Genomic DNA, 20,534 nt, shown 5'->3' on the forward strand with positions numbered 1-20,534 from the left:
GATATATCTTGGCATGAGCCCACCTAAAGTGGCAATGTATATATATATATATATTAGACTCCAGAGAACATGCAGGTAGATCTGTAACCCCTAGAAAATATAGCATATTCTCGGCTATTTCATTAACCCTATTTTTCATAGAAGTTCTTCAGTTTTATCCTTTTCTAACCATTTCTATCAATGTTTGTGGTATATCAGTACACGTGTCAGTTAATTTTGAAATCTTCATGTTTCTATAACCTCCTGTGTAGACATGAATGTTCTATATATTTTCACGATGTCTTTATCTATGTCTGTCTTTTTCTTGTATGGCCGTAAGTTGTCTTCCATCTGGATGTGTGTCTTCTGTTTTTCATGTTTATTGTTATTGTTATCATTACCCTCTGGTTGTTCCATCTGCCCTCCACAGATTTCTGCGACTCCACAAACTCCAGAAACTCCACACATTCCAGCAACCTTCCAGATTCCAGGAACTCTATGCATTCCAGGAATTCTATACATTCCAGCGACTCTATACATTAAGGGACACAGCAGATTCCAGGAAGTCTATGTATTCCAGGAAGTCTCTATATTCCAGCAACTCTATACATTCCAGCGACACAGCAGATTCCAGGAACTATGTATTCCAGGAAGTCTCTATATTCCAGCGACTCTACAGATTCCAGCGAAGATCTTGACTAGGGGTGGCTTTGGTAAGGTTATCTTCCACGTTTCTCTGGTCTTGTGGTGGCGGTGGCTGCAACTCCTTACCTGGCCTCCTTTGATGTCTTGTCACCTGGTAACTGGGAGGTGGGGGGATACCTAATCCTTGAGGGGGGGGGGCAATAAGCCCCTCTGTGGCAGCGAAAAGGAGGAGGAGGAGAAGAAGAGGGGAGGAGAAAGATTAAGAAAAGATGGGAAAGAGGGTACAAGAAGCGGACAAATGTTCTAGAACATAATGCCATGTTCTCTTTTAGTTACCCATTTTTTCTTCTCTTTCTGGATCTTTCTCCTTCTGTTTGTTCTCACTATTGCCTCTGTCTCTTTCTCACTTTCTCGTTCACTTCTGTGTGAGAAGTTAGAATCTGGTTTATTTGCCAAGGTTCATTCACTCTCTCTTCCTCCTCCTCCCCTTTTTCTTCATCATTATCATCTCCTCCTCCTCCTCCTCCTCCTTCCCTCTCACCAGTCGGAACCTTCATCCCACAGCTGAGGTGTCGTGGTTGGTGAAGTTCCTCCCTCACCTTCTCTCCTTTCCTTCTTCGAACTAATCCCGGAAGATTTGGTGATACGAGATGAGACCATCTAAGCCTTATCCTTCCTTCCTTTCCTTCGCCACAAAGGAGGCGAGGTCTCGTACATGAGGTCAGATGAGAGGCGAGGTCAGATGAGCTTGAGCTGTTGGGTTCTGTCGATCCTCGACTAATTAGTTCCCAAGGGTCACATAGGACGAGGTAAGGTCACCTCGAAAACTCCTAGCTAATTAGCTCCCCACCAACCTACCCCCTTCCTAAGCCAAGGTCGCACGAAGTAAGGTCATATTCATGAGGCCACCCCCCCCCCTCCCTCCCCTCTTCAGCTAACCAGCCCCTAGAAAAGGTCATACGAGGTCAGGCGTCGTCAGCAACTCATTCCTGTTTTCCGTGTACGACCCCCTGGTGTAGACCGGGTGAACTGTGCAACCATTGGTGCCCGGCGTGACCTACCATGACCTAGGGTCACCCCTAAGACGCCCTGGCTGTCACCCAGTGTGTTGTATGACCCCTCAGGTCAGGCGAGGGTAGGGTCTAAGTGAAAATAAGGTGGTGGGTCGAACTAAGACAGAGGAAGAGAGAATGCAGAGATACGAGTGTACGACAGGAAATGCTAAGGTAGGTCAGCAAAGTTCAAAAGTTATTAAAAAAGAAAAATTGGGGCTTAAGTGCGTTAGGAAAGGTCATGGAGGAACAGAAAATCATGGTAGGTCAAAGGTAAAAGAGAGAGAGAGAGAGAGAGAGAGAGAGAGAGAGAGAGAGAGAGAGAGAGAGAGAGAGAGAGAGAGAGAGAGAGAGATTATAGAGGTGGGGTTGATATGGCTCGTGGGTAAGAAAAGGTCAAAAGAGGTCAGAGAATGTCAAAGGAAGAATGACCAAGATTACTTTCATACATATATATAGCGAGAGAGAGAGAGAGAGAGAGAGAGAGAGAGAGAGAGAGAGAGAGAGAGAGAGAGAGAGAGAAACCCTTTCTCTTTCTTTAACAGACTAAGAGGAACCAAAAGTTTAATAATGTGGTTGCTATTCACAAGGTCTTATTGGGTATTGGTTATGCAAATGACGTCTACAGCAGGAACCAGCCTCAGAGAAGCTAATACCTTCCCCACATCCCCAGCACCACCCTTCACCACGAATCTATATGGTAATTCCTGAAAACACCCGTCTGGACTTAAGAAATGGGAAATTTATCTTCGAATTGGTTCAGGCTTTGCTGCATCTCTTCCGTTCCATTCCATCCCCTCCTTCTCTTACCATGAATGCTCTCTCTCTCTCTCTCTCTCTCTCTCTCTCTCTCTCTCTCTCTCTCTCTCTCTCTCTCTCTCCACACGTCAGTCACTGTCTCACACATGTCAACCCAGTGACCTCTCACCCATCCCTCCCCTTCCTTTCGTCTGTCTCTCTCCCTCTCTCTCCTGTCTCTACCTTAAAAATACCCTTTTTCCAACCCACTCCCATGTCTCTAACTTACTTCCCAATACCTCATGAAATCTCTCTCTCACACATTTCTTATCAGGCAATACAATCTATGAATTAGCCGTTGGTAATTATGAGACGCTACAACTTTCATATCTACCACAACCTCACAACCAACCTAGCACCTCTAACCACTTCACATTCTTATAACCTCCAATGATGACAAAAAAAACCCACATCACAACAGGTCTCTCCCTACCAATCTGTCGTCTGAAGTCTTCGCCTTCCAGCCCTGTTCTCCCCAGCTAAAAGCCTTAACCCCAGCTAAACTCCATGATCCCCAGCTAAACATTTAACCCCAGCTAAAGCCCGGTATTCCCAGGTATAACCCATTGTCCTCAGCTAAAGCCCATTATCCTTAGCTAAAGTCCAGTATCCACTGAAGATGCCTATTATCCTCAGCTAGAACCCATTAGCCACAGCTAAATTCCATTAACCCCAGCTAAAACCTATCAGCTTTGGCAAGCTCCAATGTTGACAGATATGCTAATGACTAATTTACCCCTCACGTCACTGACCAGTGTGGAGGGAGGTCTGGGACCGTACTGGGACAGGGTGGAAGGGAGTGGGGAGGTCCTGGGACACTGTTGGGACGGAGGGGAAGTCCTGGGACACGTAGTGGGACAGGGGTAAGGGGTGGTCAAGGAGATGGGGGAGGTCGTCATGGGACCATGATGTGGGTACATAACATACAGACACGCATTCATGGTACCATATACAGACATTTATGGTACCATATAGACACACATTTATGGTACCAAACCTCGAGATATGAATGGTACCATACTGAAGGACACTGATGGTACCATACAGAAGAATACCTTTTGTACCATACAGATAGACCGATATGGTACTGTACAGATAGATCATGGCACCATATAGATAGATCTTCACGATTCCATACACACATCTATATATATATATATATATATATACACACACACACACTCGCATGCACGTACAAAAATACATACATCATATAAACACACAGATATGCACACATGCACCAACGTACACAGAACTATGAACCACATAAATGGATGGAAACACACACACAAACACACCAAGGACACAAAAGCTTCTATATATTGGCTTTATCAATGATAGCAGAAATCCATCCTTCCTTCCTTCCCCCGTGTGACGCCACTATTCTCCGGTCTTCTCCCCCATTTCATAAACCTTGGGTCAAAGTATGTTTGTTCTGGGGATGTAGACCCTATTTCTGGGGGGCAGGTTGTATCTCTGGGGTATAAAGTACGTTTCTAGAGTGTAGAGTATGTTCTATGGGGTGTGAATTCCGTTTCTTTGGGTGTATCAAGTACCTCTGGGGTAAGGGTGTGTTTCTGGGGGAGTATAGTGCCCATCTGGGGAGGTGAAGTGTGCTGGTGTATCTCTGGGGGTGTGGGTTAAGGGGGCTGTGTAACTTCTCTATCACTCCCCAGAGTCCATATCAGTTCCTATATAATTTTTTTCTCCCCAAGTGTTATTTTGTCCTAGAAGTTTGGCCACGGGATTTTACAGTTCAATTTTGACCGAGTGGAATTTTTGTCCTGGACAAAACTTTGGCTTCACGTGGCTTTGTTAACAGTTGGGATATTTTTTTTCCCATATAATTTTTGCTGTAGGGAATTTTGCCTCTGATATTTTTGTTCCTATGGATATTTTAAGACAATTATATTTGAACTTTAGATTTTTGATGCTTTTGTTTTTGTGAAACTAAATTAGAGGGAGAGAATAAATGTGGAACAGGAGAAGATAAGCACATCAGAGAGAAAACATCTTTGAGAGAACCTCCCTCTCTCTCCCTTACCTCCTCCCCCCCTCACAACATGAATAAATGACACCCTCCCTCTCCACCTCCCACTCGTTCATTATACACCCTAACAACCCTACAGTGGAAACACCTAGAGTACAGCTATATTTATAAATAATTTACGCAAATTTATGTCTGAAAAAAAATATGGGACTCAAAAGAAGTCAGAAAAGCTTTTGCTGCTTATAAGAGAAAACCTCATGAAATATGCATTAGTGATTCACGTAAACAAAAGAAACCGTGTGTGTGTGTGTGTGTTATTAAATGTCTGTGGTCTAGTGTGCTGGTCTTTGAGGAGGACTATTTAAAAGCCTGTGATATGAAGAGATGAATAGGAGGTAAAACATGGATATCACACACACACACACACACACACACACACACACAGAGGATGGAATCCACCTCGTCTTTCAGCTCCTCCTCCTGCTCCTCCCCACAACATAACCACTGCTTTTAATATTTTATCACACCATTTGAGGCTGCTGGGGAAATGGGCTGAAATGTTTGCACAGTCCTGAAGATCATTCTTGATATTACCCCGTGAGACGGTCTCTCTCTGTGTGTGTGTGTGTGTGTGTGTGTGTGTGGTGGTAGGCAGCCACCGACCGTGCAGGTGAGGTGAGGTGAGGTATATGCTACCGGTGTGACCCCCACCCGATTACTGGGAAGTTGGTGTCGGTGACAAGATTGCGCAGCGAGCCAACACTTCAGTGGCTGTTCGATTTCACTCCTGTGGCCCAGGTTGCCGTCTTTTTTTTTTTTTACTCTTTTCACCCTCACCCACAAGTGGGAGGGTCTGATGGCACTTCGTCCACAAACACACTATCTCACACACAACACCTGACAACGCTGGAACTACTACGCGCTTGTCCATATGTATATTCTAATATAAGCATGTATGTATGACTGCATGTATGCATATAAATATGGATATATGTATGTATATGTCTATGTATATTCATTATGAACGCATGCATTCATAGTCTTCATTTATTTCCCTCACCTCTTTTTATCACATTTCTCCACCTCCCTATCTCCCAACAACTGTTCCATTACCGTTGTAACAGACCGTTTACCGTTATCATTATTTCCCCCAGAATGAGTCTGGGTGTGCGTGTGAAGGGGGGTGGGGGGGCCGGTTTATAAACACCCAGCAAACTAACATTAACCTTATCTTATAACTAGCGAGTTTAACTTCTAATATTTCCTATTCCATATGCACGTGTTACTTTGTCATTTATCACTTTATATCACCTTATCCCCCCCCCCCAGTTGAATAAAGAAATAAGAGAAGAATCGATCTCACATTTTCTCTATCTTTTTAACCTTCATTTCAGTTATTTCATTTATATATATTTCCTTGTCTTTACAGGAGCTCCGTAAACCGAAGTGGTTATACGTATCAGCTCATCCTGTAGATCAGAGACAGTGTCAATAATGATGGATTCCTTGTGGCCCGAAATACATGGTCCTCTCGTTGGCATGAGGTCAAAGGTCAGAGATCAAGATCAGCATTGCCATGGAAAACAGGTCATTCGTACAGAGGACAATGCATGGAGGTGAACTTAAAGTGGCATTGGCAATCCTGAGAGGCTTGGGGGAAGGGTGGCGAATGAAAGGTGAAAGAGGTGGACCAGGTGGATCAAGTGAAACAGGTGGACCACGTGTGGACCAGGTGAAGAAAATTGGAAGAAAAAAAAAAAACGAAGAAAAATCATTTGGGAAATATAATTTGAGAAGTAAAGTCTTAAAATACAATATAACAAAAGAGTTGTAACATCAAAAACACTGGAAATATTGAGGCTCCACAATTTCACATTTTTTAAAGAAAAAAAAGAATCGCGAGCAGAACTTGATGAATGATGAGGTATGATATTGTAAATAAAGTCAAAAACGATGTGTAGTCCAGAATGTAGCAATGTCTATCTCGATGACCACCATCTATCTGGCCAGGGCAAGAGGTCACCCTCTTTAATTTTGTGGGTCATCTGCCTCAGGTCAGGCATATCGGGCTCCTCCCTCCAACCTCTCTCTCCCTCTCTCTCTCTCTCTCTCCCCTCCTGCCAATTCTCTTACCTTCATTTTCGAGTTGGCACTCAAAATGCATCGATACAAAGGGGTCTTTTTTTGTGTCATATATATCTCAACTGACTTATATTTCTCTCTTGTCTCTCCCCTGATGATGTGATTATTACCCGAAAGTGCACTTTGGAACTTATCGCGTTTCCATTTTCCCCGTGGACTCGTAGGTATAAACTATTCACCTCTACGCTATCCAGGATTCGAACCAGGTTTAGATACTTCCATTCATCTGCTGCTCTCAGTCAAATAGATCTCCCTTGAATACGACAATACGACCCTTGTGTACGACAATACGACCCTTGAGTACGACAATACGACCCTTGAGTACGACAGCAAGACTCCTGGTCCAGGCCATAACACCAAAGGGTCCTACCATCGTGTTCAAGGGTCGTCCAGTCTTGCTCAAGGATCATGTACCGTCGTGTTCAAGGGTCATGTACCGTAGTGTTTAAGGGTCGTATATCGTCGTGTTCAAGGGTCGTGTACCATCTTGCTCAAGGGTCGTGTAGCGTAGTGCCTAAATGTCGTGCATCGTCGTGTTTAAGGGTCGTGTAGCGTCGTGTTCAAGGGTCGTGTACCCCGTCGTGTTCAATCGCCCTAGCATCGTACTCAAAGGTCTCCCAGTCGTTACATAACATCGTGTGCAAGAGATTCTGACACCACTCCCTTCCTCTGACCTCATATCCAAACCCACAACATCCTGTTTACAGACTCGACCTTATAATAGAATTGTGTAGACTTTTACCCACCACAGACCTGATGGAAGACTTAGGGAAAGGGAAAAGAGGGGTAGAAAAAAGTACAATGAAATATATGGACTATAAATTGAATCTTTAAGTTCCTTTGGTTCTCCTGCTGGTAGTGGAGCGTATTGCATTTCCAGGCTCAGTTTACCCATCCCTTCCTTTAAGAATCTAGTTCGATATCTTTTTCTAAGTACTATCTAAGTTTACCCATCCCTTCCTTGAAGAATCTAGTTCGATATCTTTTTCTAAGTACCATTAGATGTTACTATTAGGTGTGAAGAGAATCTTGTGTAATTGAGGGATAACACTGTCCTCATACTAATGAATTCAGAAGTCTATAATTTCCTTATGGAAGAGGAATTCAAAGTATGTTTTTGTTAATCGTTAATTGATTGGAGTTCTCTGTGATAAGCGTTATACAAAACTAGACATGTTAATCTTTCATTATAAACAGTATTGTTTAGAAAACTCGGACAAGGCAATAAAGTCTTACTAGTTCAAACTGAGATCGAATACGAGAGAGAGAGAATCTCCAATATCCTGTTAGATCCAATCTTTGTTCAATATATTTTATTCATTGCCTGCTCAGGATAGGTGCGACTTTTTTTTATTCTCTGAAATCGGGATGGTAAAAGTGTAAGCTATTCTCTTCCACTGGGGCAGCCAATTAACCAGTGAATAGGGATCGAATGAAAATTTATATTTATGCAAGATGAATAGCATCATTTTCCAAGAAATATAAAGAGTTCTTTTCTAACTTCCTTTGTTTGCCAAAAAATGAAAACTGAAGGAACGAGGAAATATTACGGAGAAAAAAATAAGGAGAGGAAAGCATATAACTGAATAAATACTGATAAAATAAAATGTACGCTCGGTAGAAAAATATACACTTGGCAAAATAATTATCTTCACAGGTGGGAACGATGAATTTCGCAACGATCAATAAGACTTGTTTTCTCGGGAGGGTTGGTTAGTGCTAATGTTTGAGAAATGTCCTAATAAATTTGGTAACCCCAGTTTATAATTGATATCGTAGGATTAATATATCGTTATCTCTAATGACAGGAAATGTCGCCAGCAATCGATACATGACAATATGAAATCAGGGATCCCAGTGCGAGGCTAGACCAATGGGTATCTTTCATAATCATTCGTTCGTTGTGTCATAATATTTCACACAAGTGTTAAGGAACTTTTTTTTTTTTTTTGCTGTGTGTGTAAAAGTGATAGAGTCGTATAACCCAGGAAGATTTATATTTAGATGATAGTAACTAGTTAGATAAGTCTCCCCCTAAAAGTATCTGGTAGAATATTAGACAAAGAATATATTCATTATATGTTACTGTGGCCCAGGAAAATACGAGCGTTATAAACTGGGAAGAATATTTGTCCCTAACCTTCTAATTCTAATGCCAAAATGAATCCAGTTAGAAATGACTAACCTTTCTATAGCGACCATTAGCACAGAAGAGTTTCATAGTGATCAGGCTTGGATGCATCATAATGCTATACAGAGCAAAAGCGTTTTATAAACATTTTTTTCACTTAAATAATTCTTGAATAGCAGTCAGTGGTTGAAAAGTCATGATATTGGTCCGAAAGGTTAATTTGTTACTTTGAAAGTTCATCTTGTCTCCCGAGTGGTCATAGGGTGGTCACTTCTCATGTCAAAGGAATGACCTTTTAAAGTTACCTCATCGAGAGGTCAATAGGAGACCTCGTGATTGTTATACAAGACGTTACCAGGAGGTTGTGGAGACGACCTCGTTACAAGGATGCCAAAAGATCGCCTACACAAATTCGTAAAATCGTCGCGAGTTCGAGACAGCTACAGTCAACTTTGAGTCGTGTGAACTTAAAGTTTCCCTATAGGATTGTGGGAGGGCTACCTGGGAATTAAACAAGTTTACCTTATGGTTTGAGAGTTTACTTGGGTAAGAAAAAGGTGTTTTTGGGAAAAAAGGTGTCTTATTTTCTTGTTTTACGATCTTTGAGCAAGAAGTGACAACTTTGAGGGTATGATGATGGTCTGGCCTTTAATTTGACCCAATGGGTCGTGCCATATAGTGTTCAAGGGTCGGAGGTTTAAGCTAATAGACCATCCTGTCGTGCCCAAGGGTCTTCCCTATCGTATTCAAGTGTCGTGTCCCTCGTACTCAAGGGTCGTACCATCGTACTCAAGGATTTAACCCATCGTACTCAAGGGTCGTACCATAGTACGCAAGGATTTAACCCATCGTACTCAAGTCCCTGACCCTTCAAAAAGTCGTACCTCTCAAGAGACTCAACCCTTTCATTTTAGACGAGTGACGACGTCTGATCCCAATACCTCCCCTTACGGTACGTCACTTTGCTTCAGAACTTCGTCGTACAAACGAGTCACACGTCCTTGTACATATTTCCGGAAGATGTTTCAGGTTCTTCAGGGTCGTAACCCGTCTCGTTTCCACTCCTCTCCAAACAGCATTACCGCCGGTGGGCATTTGCATAATGGAGTTTGTGGAAATGATGTCAAATGTGAGAAATGCCACGAAGCCAGTAAACAACGCTGGGGATCGAGTGAAAAGTGTATCTGTAGATTGGAAGTACGAGTATGTATTGACTGGGGGGTGAGATGGGAGGGAGGGATTCCAGGGTGACCATGATGGAACTACGTTGGAAAGAGTAAAAAAAAAAAAAAAGTGTATAAAGTATGATCCCCTAGATGGAAAGTGTGCTTGTGTGTGTGTGTGTGTGTGTGTGTGTTTAGATGGGATGTTGGTTTAGTGTGATGATGATGGTGTGGCGACGGGAGGAGCGAGGTGTATGATGTATGACCATAGAGGGAGTGTGTGTGTGTGTGTGAGGATGTATTGACTGGGGTGGAGGATGTTCAGTATGACCCAGGGTCAAGCGTATACACACATCTTTCACCATCTCTTTCAGTACACAGACACTCTCTCTCACACACACACACAAACATGCCCCACCTACATAACACCGACAACCTCAATATCAAATCCTCTCCCCCACCCATCTCCAACCCCCCAAAGACCAACTACACCCCTTGGTGTTCATCCCCTTCAGCACCGGCCAATTTACCTCTTGAGACTAATCTATGCATGAGGGTTATTTGGATACGTTCTAAGCTGGTAATGTGATTTGAGGGTAGGTAATGAGAACAACTAATTCATGGATCTTAATGAGGTAACGGGTCCTCAGTACCCATGAGTGACCAGATGAGGCCAGGCTCTGTAACATGGCTGGAGTATTTTCAAGAACGAGGCATCTAGGGATAACGTAATCTGACGTAATATATAACTGTCAATTTTCGGAGTTGACCGAGATATCACGTGTTTTTTTATCGAGATATCAGTGTTCTGTTCGAGATATCAGGTGTTTTGGTAAGAGATCAAGAAAGAAGGGTTTATATCTAAGAGACACCAAGCGTTTTGTTAGAGAATCAAGGTTTTGTTTGAGGCATCAAGTTTCTGAAGTGTGCTACTCTTTAAGAGATTCGAAGACAATTGTTTACAGTCTAGGAACCATTTTTCCAATCCCATAGAAGTACGGAGGAAGAAGAAAGGTGGACAAAGTAGCCACATGATGAAGAGGAGAGGAGAGCGAAACGAAGAGTTTGATAAAGAAATTGTTCACAAAACGCCTCGGGGTATATACCCTGTGTCTTCGTCTTTGACATAGATATCAACGATTCTATTGGCATCGCCTTCCTCTATTGTTTCCATCAACGAAGTTAAAGGCGATCTGAATCTCTATAGAAGGCTCTTGGACGACCTCATGAACAAAACCAAAGTGGAGAGTCTACGACGATGTTAAAAGGATATGGAATTTATATGCTGTCACCCTCTTGGTTTCGACCAGATGATGAAAGCCCCATACACACTCCCTCACAGACCATCAGGTCTTCTGGTATCTGTCCGTTTAGGGCCGTAGACAGAGAGAGAGCACGTCTCGTTGCAACCCCCACAGAAACAAAATGTAGCTGTATTGCACAATTTAAATGGAAAAAGAAAACCACGTAAAAAAAAAGGTTAGGAACAGCTCTGAAAAAAGAAATATTGAGATCAATTCTTCAACCATATGAGGATTTCTTTTTATGGTCGGTCGAGGGTTGGATAAAAGTATTACAGGGATCCGCAAAGTTTCAGCAGGAGAGAGAGAGAGAGAGAGAGAGAGAGAGAGAGAGAGAGAGAGAGAGAGAGAGAGAGAGAGAGAGAGAGAGAGAGAGACTGACAGGACAGAAACAAACAGACGATCTAACAACCTGACAAAGGCACTGACAGAGGGAGACAGAGGGACAGACAGACAGACAGATTAACATTTGAAAAAGGTGGACAAAGTCAGAAAAAAAGAAAAGAAAAGCCACATTTCACAAAAGAGTATGCGAAGATAATAAAAGATGCACAAGTCAATCTAGTCATTTACAGTCCACTTCAATTTCATCCTGTTTTAAACTTCCTGAAATTACAGTCTCGGCCAACACACACACACACCTGCTTTAGACTAGCGTGCGTGTGTGTGTGTATACACAGGAGTACAGACATGGTTCATACATAAAAAAAAAAAAAGCTAAGAGATGAGGCAACGCTAGAGTAAAAAAAAAACTCTTCACGTAACACAATGTAACTAGACATCACATACACACACACCTATATACATACACACACCTCTAAAAGTTAAACCTGGCAACAGAAAACGCCTCATCATCACGACATAACACATTCCTCTCTCTCCTCCTTTGCATCTTGCAGTCATCTTGAGAGATATCCAACACTTCTTTACCCCGACTCTTTAAGAGTGCTTGAAAAGGCATCACTCGCGCCTTTCAGACGAGTCATGGCTGTTGAGAGAAGTGATTTGTCCCTTTGATATGTCAGGAAAGTCGATGAGGAGGAATTGGAAAGAGGCGAAGATGTTCAAGGAGGTGGAAGAGCAGGGAGTGGGGGTTTAGAGAGTGAGAGGGTAGAGAGAGATTTTCCAAAGTAAAACTAGTCACAAATGGACCTTGCCTTTGTTGGATAACGCTTTCTTGCTACTAGGGAGACGTTCCCAGCACTATGTACGTTGATTTAGTCAAATGGGTCCGATATCTTTACCTTAGGATTGCACAGCATGATGGATCGAACTCCCTTATATCACACACAAACATTCAAAAAATACACGCACACAGCTCGCTGGGAGCGGGTAACACACTTCCCCCTTTACTTTATCTGCAATCTTCTCCTCCCAGGCCAGCATACCACGCACCTCTCCCATGCCATGACCCTCACTCTCTCCCACACACACGTTTCACTCACTCACTCACACGCCTCCTCACTTATCCACCTGTCGTCTCATTCACTCACGCGCCTCCCCCACCATAATCTCCCTCACTCCCTCCATCTGAGGCTCGACTTCTTCACTCATACCAGACCACCCGTTCGCCTCTCTCTATATAATTTCACACATACATAGGGGCTTCCGTGGTGCTGCGGTTAGCGTTGCTGACCATGATACACGCATAAGCCCACCCGGGTCGAGTCTCGGGAGAGCGAATATGTCAATCCCCAACCCAGGCGTTTTTCCTTCCCTCATGGCTGGTTTGTGCAAGAGTAAAGGCACTTATGTATATCAAACTTAAAAGTAAATCTCCCTTACCGTAAGACACATTCATCTACGTTGATAGAATTATACATTAACTTCAATTTCCATTGACGTCATTGCCGACCTTTGCAACTCAGAAAAATTTGGTTTTCGAACCCGACAAAAAAAAAAAAAAACATTTTCTCCAGCGATACTATAATTTAGAACATAAGACTATATAATTTTGTGTCCTATTCTAAAATTCTGATTCCTGTGGCAATCAGAAGCATCATTATCCCTCATCAACGATCAGTTTAAGTGTACCTACATACATATATATGTTTAATTGGACTTAGTAAAGTTACGGTTTTATACCTTGCAAGATACAAGTTTACTTGGGAGATGTACGCTAATTCCCTAAGTTGATTATGTATTCATGGAGAACTTAATTGTTGGAAATACCTAAAGGGAAGTAAATATAAACAAAGATAATATGACTTCCAGTTAAAACGACTAATATAAACTAATTACTCAATTTCGTGTCGGTGTCACGTGTTAGAATATAGGAACTTAATGTTAGTCTGTCTTGATGTATATTATCTCATTGACTTGGTTTACAGTAGGAAAACTTATGATCAAACATACGATAAAACGAAAAAATATTCTTCGATCTTTAATATTCTTTTTTTAATGTTTTCTATTCATTTTTTGTTGTGTTCGTTGGACGTACAAGGTACACTTAACGAGAGAGAACGTCATTTAACTTTTTCAACGACGTACGTGGCATTCATAAGGTCTTGTCCTTTTGCAAGAGATCAGGAGAAATCGGTCATGCCCTTGCAAGTGTCAATATTCGTTCCTTTGCAGAGGTCAAAGTTCATACCATTGTAAGAGTCGACAGTCATGCAGTATTAGGATCGACAACCTTAGCTTTGTAAGAGTTAGCTTGAGATATCCCCAGGAGTGGGGGAAGGATAAGGAGCTAACCAGCAAAAGCTAAAAGACTAAAGATGCCCTTTGGGGTTTTTAAGCAATATCCAGCTAAAGCTTAATGTAACTTCAGAGACACACAGCAGGGGACAGCTATAAAGCTTTAGTCAACTCGAAGCACCCCAGAGGACAGCTAGTCAAGCTAAACCTTATTATAGTTTTTCATGGTAAAACCAGGGAATAGCTAGCCAAGCTAAACCTTATTATAGCTTTGCATGGTAAAACCAGGGAATAATTCGTACTAGAGTAGGAACACAAACCCATCCTTTCCTTTCCACTTACTTCAACCATCCTACTTTCCATTCCACCAGACTCTGCCACATCCACTCTCATCCACCTCCCGTTTAATCCACAAAAAGCGACAGAAAAAAAGATGTTGGATCTCTTCTGTATCTGAGCGAGGTAGATAACCTTATGCCCTTCGTCTTTAATCGATTCATTGACCTCAAATAGACCTTCCTCATCCCTCACTGGCTTAACTTACCACAAAACGTGGGAGGCAATTTATGATTGATCCACCTGGCTACTCACACACCCAGGGTACATCTCCACGACTCATCCCTGATCTTACGAATGATTCATCAGCAATAATGGGTCCACTTGCTCAATGTACTTTGAATTAACCCAATGTTTCCGACACGGCGAATGAGAAAGACTAGCGAAGTATTCCGTCCAGTGTGATATGATTTGTGTAAACTCCGCCAATATGGTTTATTGTAACGCCCCTGATGTGTTAGTCTTGTTGCACTGCATAATATATAAAGCAATTAGTCAATCTATCCATCTATCTATCAGTCCAAAAAGCATTTATGTTGTACCACACACACACACACACACGAGTTGAAGCGACCATAATTTTCTCTTCCCCCAGTAAAACGTGGAACATTTCTTTGGGCTATCATCACTATAGTAGTTGTAATAATAGTAGTAGTAATTTACAGTGAAAAAAAAATCCGGAAAGGGTAACTTCGAAAAACATTTACATATTCCGGTGCCCAACTAACAGACACGTAGAGTCAGCCGTTGTAACGAGCAAAACATCGGCTTATTAGGCCCGTCAAAACTCCAACAATAGAACAATGCAATACACAAATCAACTGCAAAACAACAAATAATAGAATAAACTACAAAATCAAAATGCACATACAAACTCCAATCTAAATGGGTTGGTATTTAGCTATACATGATAATGTATATATATTATATTATATATACACAAGTGTGTGTGTGTAATTACCCCATTTCTATTGTACGAAGAGGGAGCTCCACACTCGTGTGACCCCACACCTCACCCATCTCTTCAAGAAGTTTCATTGAAAACCACAAACTTTTCTTTTTCTTCTCCGAAACTTTCGTATTCCTTCGCTTAGTTTGTGAATTGGCTTTTAGGCCTGTCAACTACCCGGGTCATTAAGGACGTCAGCGTCAAGCTAAATGCTTTCTCAGGCAGTCGACCCACAAACAAATGGAGCCAAACCTTTTCTTTGTCCCCCAGTAAAAAAAAAAATTCTCAGAAGCGTCATTGCTGTGCGTGTCTTTACCCAGAATTTCTCCTGTTCTCTCTATCACTTCGGTATTTTTCCCATTTCAAAGCTAGCTAGTTCGGCGATTTCCTAACAAATTCTGAATGTATTTAGTGATTCACTAGTGATCATGACAATTAGAGAGACTAATGTAGTTTAGCGATCATGCTTGTTATTGAGATTGGAATGTAGTTCTAGTTTAATTTGGTCTTAACATATCTATTCTATTGGTTACCGAGAAGCTAGCGTATATATCATTAGATAGTTATATAGAAAATATATTCTCTATCTTATAGTCAAGGAATCATGATCGTGGCCGACATGTTACAAAAGTCATAGTGGATCAGACTAGGTAGAAAAAAAAAAAGGTTAACAGGATTGTGATGGAATAGCCTTCATTTTCAACCATGAAGCTAAAGAACAGAGTTTGTGGAAAGCAAAGAATAGGAGATTAGTGTTCCAATAATCAGAGAACTTTTATCGCTGCTAGAGCATACTGATAACATTACAAGATTAAATATCAAATTCTTTTTAGTATACTTTTTTATGTATCTATAGTTTCTGGTTTCTATGTCACTTTCTGCCGCCAAGATTTTCCTTTTCCAGTGGCGCCTCCACTACCATTTTTTTTTTTTTTTTCCAATGGCGCCTCCACCATCAGCATTTTCTTTTCTAGTGGCGCCTCCAGTACCGCTCTTTTCCAGTGGTGTCTCCACCAGCATTTTTTTATTTTCCCCAGTGAAGCCTCCACAGTTTCTGCTTTTCCAGTGGAGTCTCCACCAACAGCATTATCTTTTCCAGTGGAGCCTCCACTAGAACAATTTTCCCTCAACTTTTCTCCTTTAACTTTCATCATCTCCCCCCCCCCAACCCCCCACCTCGTCTGAACAGCACTAAGAAGACATACCCCTCCCCCCCCTACAATGATCACACAGTTTTTTCAGTGGCTGCGTCGTCCACTGGCGGCTATTTGTGGTACACAGTTTTCCTTCGGGTAAAAAAAAAAAAGGAAAAAAAAATAACACTAGTTTTCTGAAGATCCCGAATCTAATTGGTGCTCGGTATGATCCCGCTGGTTAAGATGATCGTACCTTGTGGTAATTTGAACGTCTAGTGTGCATATATATATATATATATATATATATATATATATATATATATATATATATGAGAGAGAGAGAGAGACTTTACTCCCGTTTTCAAACAAGTCATTTATGTTTCTCTTTCTCCCCCCTCTCTCGTTCTTTCAGCACGACTTCTGCACTGTTGCTTTTCATAGCTCCCGCGTTTCGTTCACCGCCGTTGTGTTATGATTACGGCCTCCGTTGGAGAGACCGCTCTAAGCCGCCTTACCCCCTGGTCAAGGCCCTCACCTAACCCCTCGGCGCCTTTTGTGTTCTTGAAGAAGACGAAGTGAGATTCTCAGAAGAAGGGCCTCTCTAGAGAGAAGATCCCTCCTCCAGAAGCGTCTGCCGTTAGATGGGGCAACGGTAGAAGGAGGAGGGAAGGGAAGGGCGTATATATACATATATATATGTATAATTTACATGTACGGGCGTTTACAAGGAAGAGGGATACTGTGTGAAAGGTGCTTTTGAGGAGGGAGGATGAAGAAGAGAGAAGTTCTAAAAATGTAGGGAAGAAGAAGAGAGAACGCTCACTGAAGGCGATAGAGAGGGTGAGAGAAGGGGAAAGAAGGTGGTTTCGAAAACCCCCTCACAGATGGCATAGGTTCAAACCCTCCTAATGGCGGATCAGACATTGATGATTCCATCTCGTAAAATGTGACGAGAGAAAATATCCACATATCCACTCCCTTCGCTCTCCCTCCCCACTCCTCCAAGAAGGACACTTGATCATCAACACTTGGCACTTAACACACTTGTGTGACCATTCTTTTAACCGCATTCAATGAATTACGGATTCTCAGAGTCCGTTTGAATCATTAATGAACACATGGCCCCACCATTAACCACACTTAGCCACTTTAATTAAAAATGCCTATCATGAGATAACAGCATAATCTCAAATAGCCTTTTGGATATATATATATACACAGGTCATTTTCGTAGGAGAGAGAGAGTAGAGCAGAACTTAGGGCATATTTGATGAAGGGTGAGTTGTCTCACCCACCATAAGCTGACCTTTTGAATAATTTACAGGTATGGCCACGTCCGGTGTGTGTGTGTGGCTAGGACAGAACCAGGGTACAGTGTGAGGGAGGACGTTTTCTGGGTATGGAACAATGGGGATCACTTTGATATATGATGACTGAGGATGAATAACCGTGTCTCCCTTCTTGTCCGTGAGTGTGTGTCTTGCTTGGCTCCCCTTAGTGTATAATGGCAACTAAACTAACAATCTGAGATCAACCATCCAAAAAGAAAAGCTAAACTCTTTGGTAAACCAACCCCTACTGCATCTATCACTTCGCTCACCCTGTCTAGTTCAAATGATTGATAAAAACAAACTTTCTATCTAATCTTTTGATCTTTATCGTTAATGTTCGATTTTTGCTCTCCATTGAGAGATCTATTGAAATGGGAGGTTGCTGGTCGCATTTATATCCAGTCTGTACCTCAGTAACCAGCCCCCCTTACCACGTTTCAACATTTAGTTATGAGGAAGTCTAATTGATTCTGTGTGACACAATATCTGCGTCGGCTCCTGCATGACAATGTAGTCCCGGGCAATAACATGTTAACGAACAGCTACCACTTGGACGGAAATGATTTTGTATTCTTCATTCGTGTGCTCCATTCGTGTACCCTGGGCCTGAGAGAGAGAGAGAGAGTCACGAACAGACGACCGAGCCTTCGAGGAATCACTCCTCGTTTGGATCCTCTTTCCACCCCCCTCCCCTTTATTGGAATAATACAGGAGGAGAGCATTCCTCTGGTCCTTTCTCATACGATCCAGCTTATCTCCTACACCTTCTGCGATATACCTGGGCAGTATTCTTTCTCTATCGCTATCAGATAAAGAATCTAAAACATATGTAAATATCTTTATTTTTCCAAATGGAGTGTGTATAGATTCTGACCCTGTCGAAGCAGAGTGCGTATACCTTCTGACCCTGTCGAAGCAGAGTGCGTATACCTTCTGACCCTGTCGAAGCTGAGTGGGTATAGATACCGCCCCCTATCTTAGCCTAGTGCCTATAGCCCCCCGACCCTGTCAAATCCTTGTTGAAAGTCGCTAATATTAATGAGATTATTATCCATTAAGTACGAAGCCATTTGGGTCATAACTCCAGAGAATTGGAGTTTATGAATAATAGATCCTGAGCGAGTCAAACTCTTCGACGAAATAACTGATAGAACCTACAGAGCTAATGTTGCTTATGGGAACTTCAGTGTACTGTAGCAAGCTTGTGTATGCGCGGAGCCGTAGTCGCTCCTTGAGCACGACGGTACGACCCTTGGGGAAAATGGTACGACCATTGAGCATGGCGAGACGACCCTTTGATAACGACGGTACGACCCTTTGAATATGATTAGGCCTTTCACCCGATCCTAACGATTCTGGTCTATTATTATGACATCATACCCAAGGGTCGTCCCGTCGTGCTCAAGGGGTTTAATGAGACGAGGAGAGCCAAGTTCTACACTGGTTAAGATTCAGTTGAAAATGTCTTTAAAATTCATGAGGAAATCCCTTAAAGATCGGACAGAAAATGCGAGTCGGGTGGTCGTGTATTTGCTACCTCGTTTAGCGCGATACTCGGTCCACTCCCTCATTCAGCGCGCGTTTTCCGGTTCATTCCTTCGTTCGGTGCGGTTCCCCACTCACCATTTCATTTGCAGTGGTCGCTGGTGCATTTCCCACCATCCCCCCCTTCGCTTAACACGGTACCCACCTCCCATGTACTCACCTCCCATGCTTTAAGCGACCCTGTTTTCACTCCTGTGCCCAACGCTGAGCGATATATTCAAACCATCGCTCATCCAATGTGGCTCCTTATACGTTCCCTAACCTTACGCGGTCCCACTATGTTCACGCGCTCTCAGTTCTCCCATCACCAGTAAACAGCTGTTACTCCCAGTAGACACCACCAATCCCTAGCTTTTCATCTCAGGAACAAGATATAACTACCACAAATTACGTGGGATGTTTGACAACTATGGTGTAGTCCTGGAATACACTTGTCTTCCTTCTGATATGTCAAGTAAGGGCTTGTGAGAGACTATGACCAGATACGTTATCAAATGAACTTTTTTGTTCTCAGAGACAAGTAGTCTTCACCTTCAGGGGTCAGACTGGGTTCGTGTTATGAGAATGTAGGTTTATGTTCGGTCTCGCACTCACAAGCGAGAGATTTAGCGACTTTAATGTAGCTAAAAAGTTTCCAAGTCAAACATTACCATCGGAAAGTGTTATGCAATTGCACCAAGTTATCAATATAGAGTTTATATCCTCCGAGGTTTAAGAATCTCATGGGATCTGATCCTCTGTTCATCACGGAGTTTTATTAATCCTTTTTTTTTAAGATCCGATTCCGAATATAATCTGGCTTCGGGTACGATATGAAGATCAGGGACCATTCCACCTCGCCAGTGACCATGGGTAGAGCTCGCTTATAGCACTGCCTCTGTTTTCGCTACTTAGTGCCATACTCACAGACAAAGGGTCTCTCTCATCCGTCTAGCTTGTGCCCAGCTATTTTATAAAATCGGAAAAATACTCAGAGTTTGGCTTGCATTTTCACGCCATTACCGCGTGGCGTTTTCTACAATCGTCGAATTAGAAACCGTTTTGCATCGGCTTCCTTGGCTCCAGTCGCTCCGTATCGTAAAGTCATATCTGAGGATTTATATATAAAAACAAAGGCGTTTTGTATCGTCCTTCTGTGGTCTCATTGGTCGTACAGCGCCCCCAGTCATCGGGGGGTGAAAAGACTAATGTCTTGCATTAACCACATTTCTTTCTCAATATTTTGTGGGCGAAGAATCACCAATAGATCAGAGGTGCTACATGTGTCGATAATCTTCATCATCGCTTGCTTATGTATCTATTGTGCGCGCGTTCAAACACACGTAAATCTCCTTAACGTATGACGTAATGTATTTCACTATAACCCGGATCTTCTCTCGGCAGTGTCAAAGTTACG

At 42.4% G+C, this 20,534-nt stretch overlaps 1 protein-coding gene across 1 annotated transcript in view; it reads right to left on the reverse strand.

Annotated features, from left to right (window-relative positions):
* LOC139758029 (uncharacterized) overlaps positions 1 to 20,534 on the reverse strand; it is a 57,574-nt gene that overhangs the window by 11,478 nt on the left and 25,562 nt on the right. The window lies entirely within an intron of this gene.

The sequence above is a fragment of the Panulirus ornatus genome, chromosome 29, assembly GCF_036320965.1.
Source record: "Panulirus ornatus isolate Po-2019 chromosome 29, ASM3632096v1, whole genome shotgun sequence".
NCBI lineage: Eukaryota > Metazoa > Arthropoda > Malacostraca > Decapoda > Palinuridae > Panulirus > Panulirus ornatus.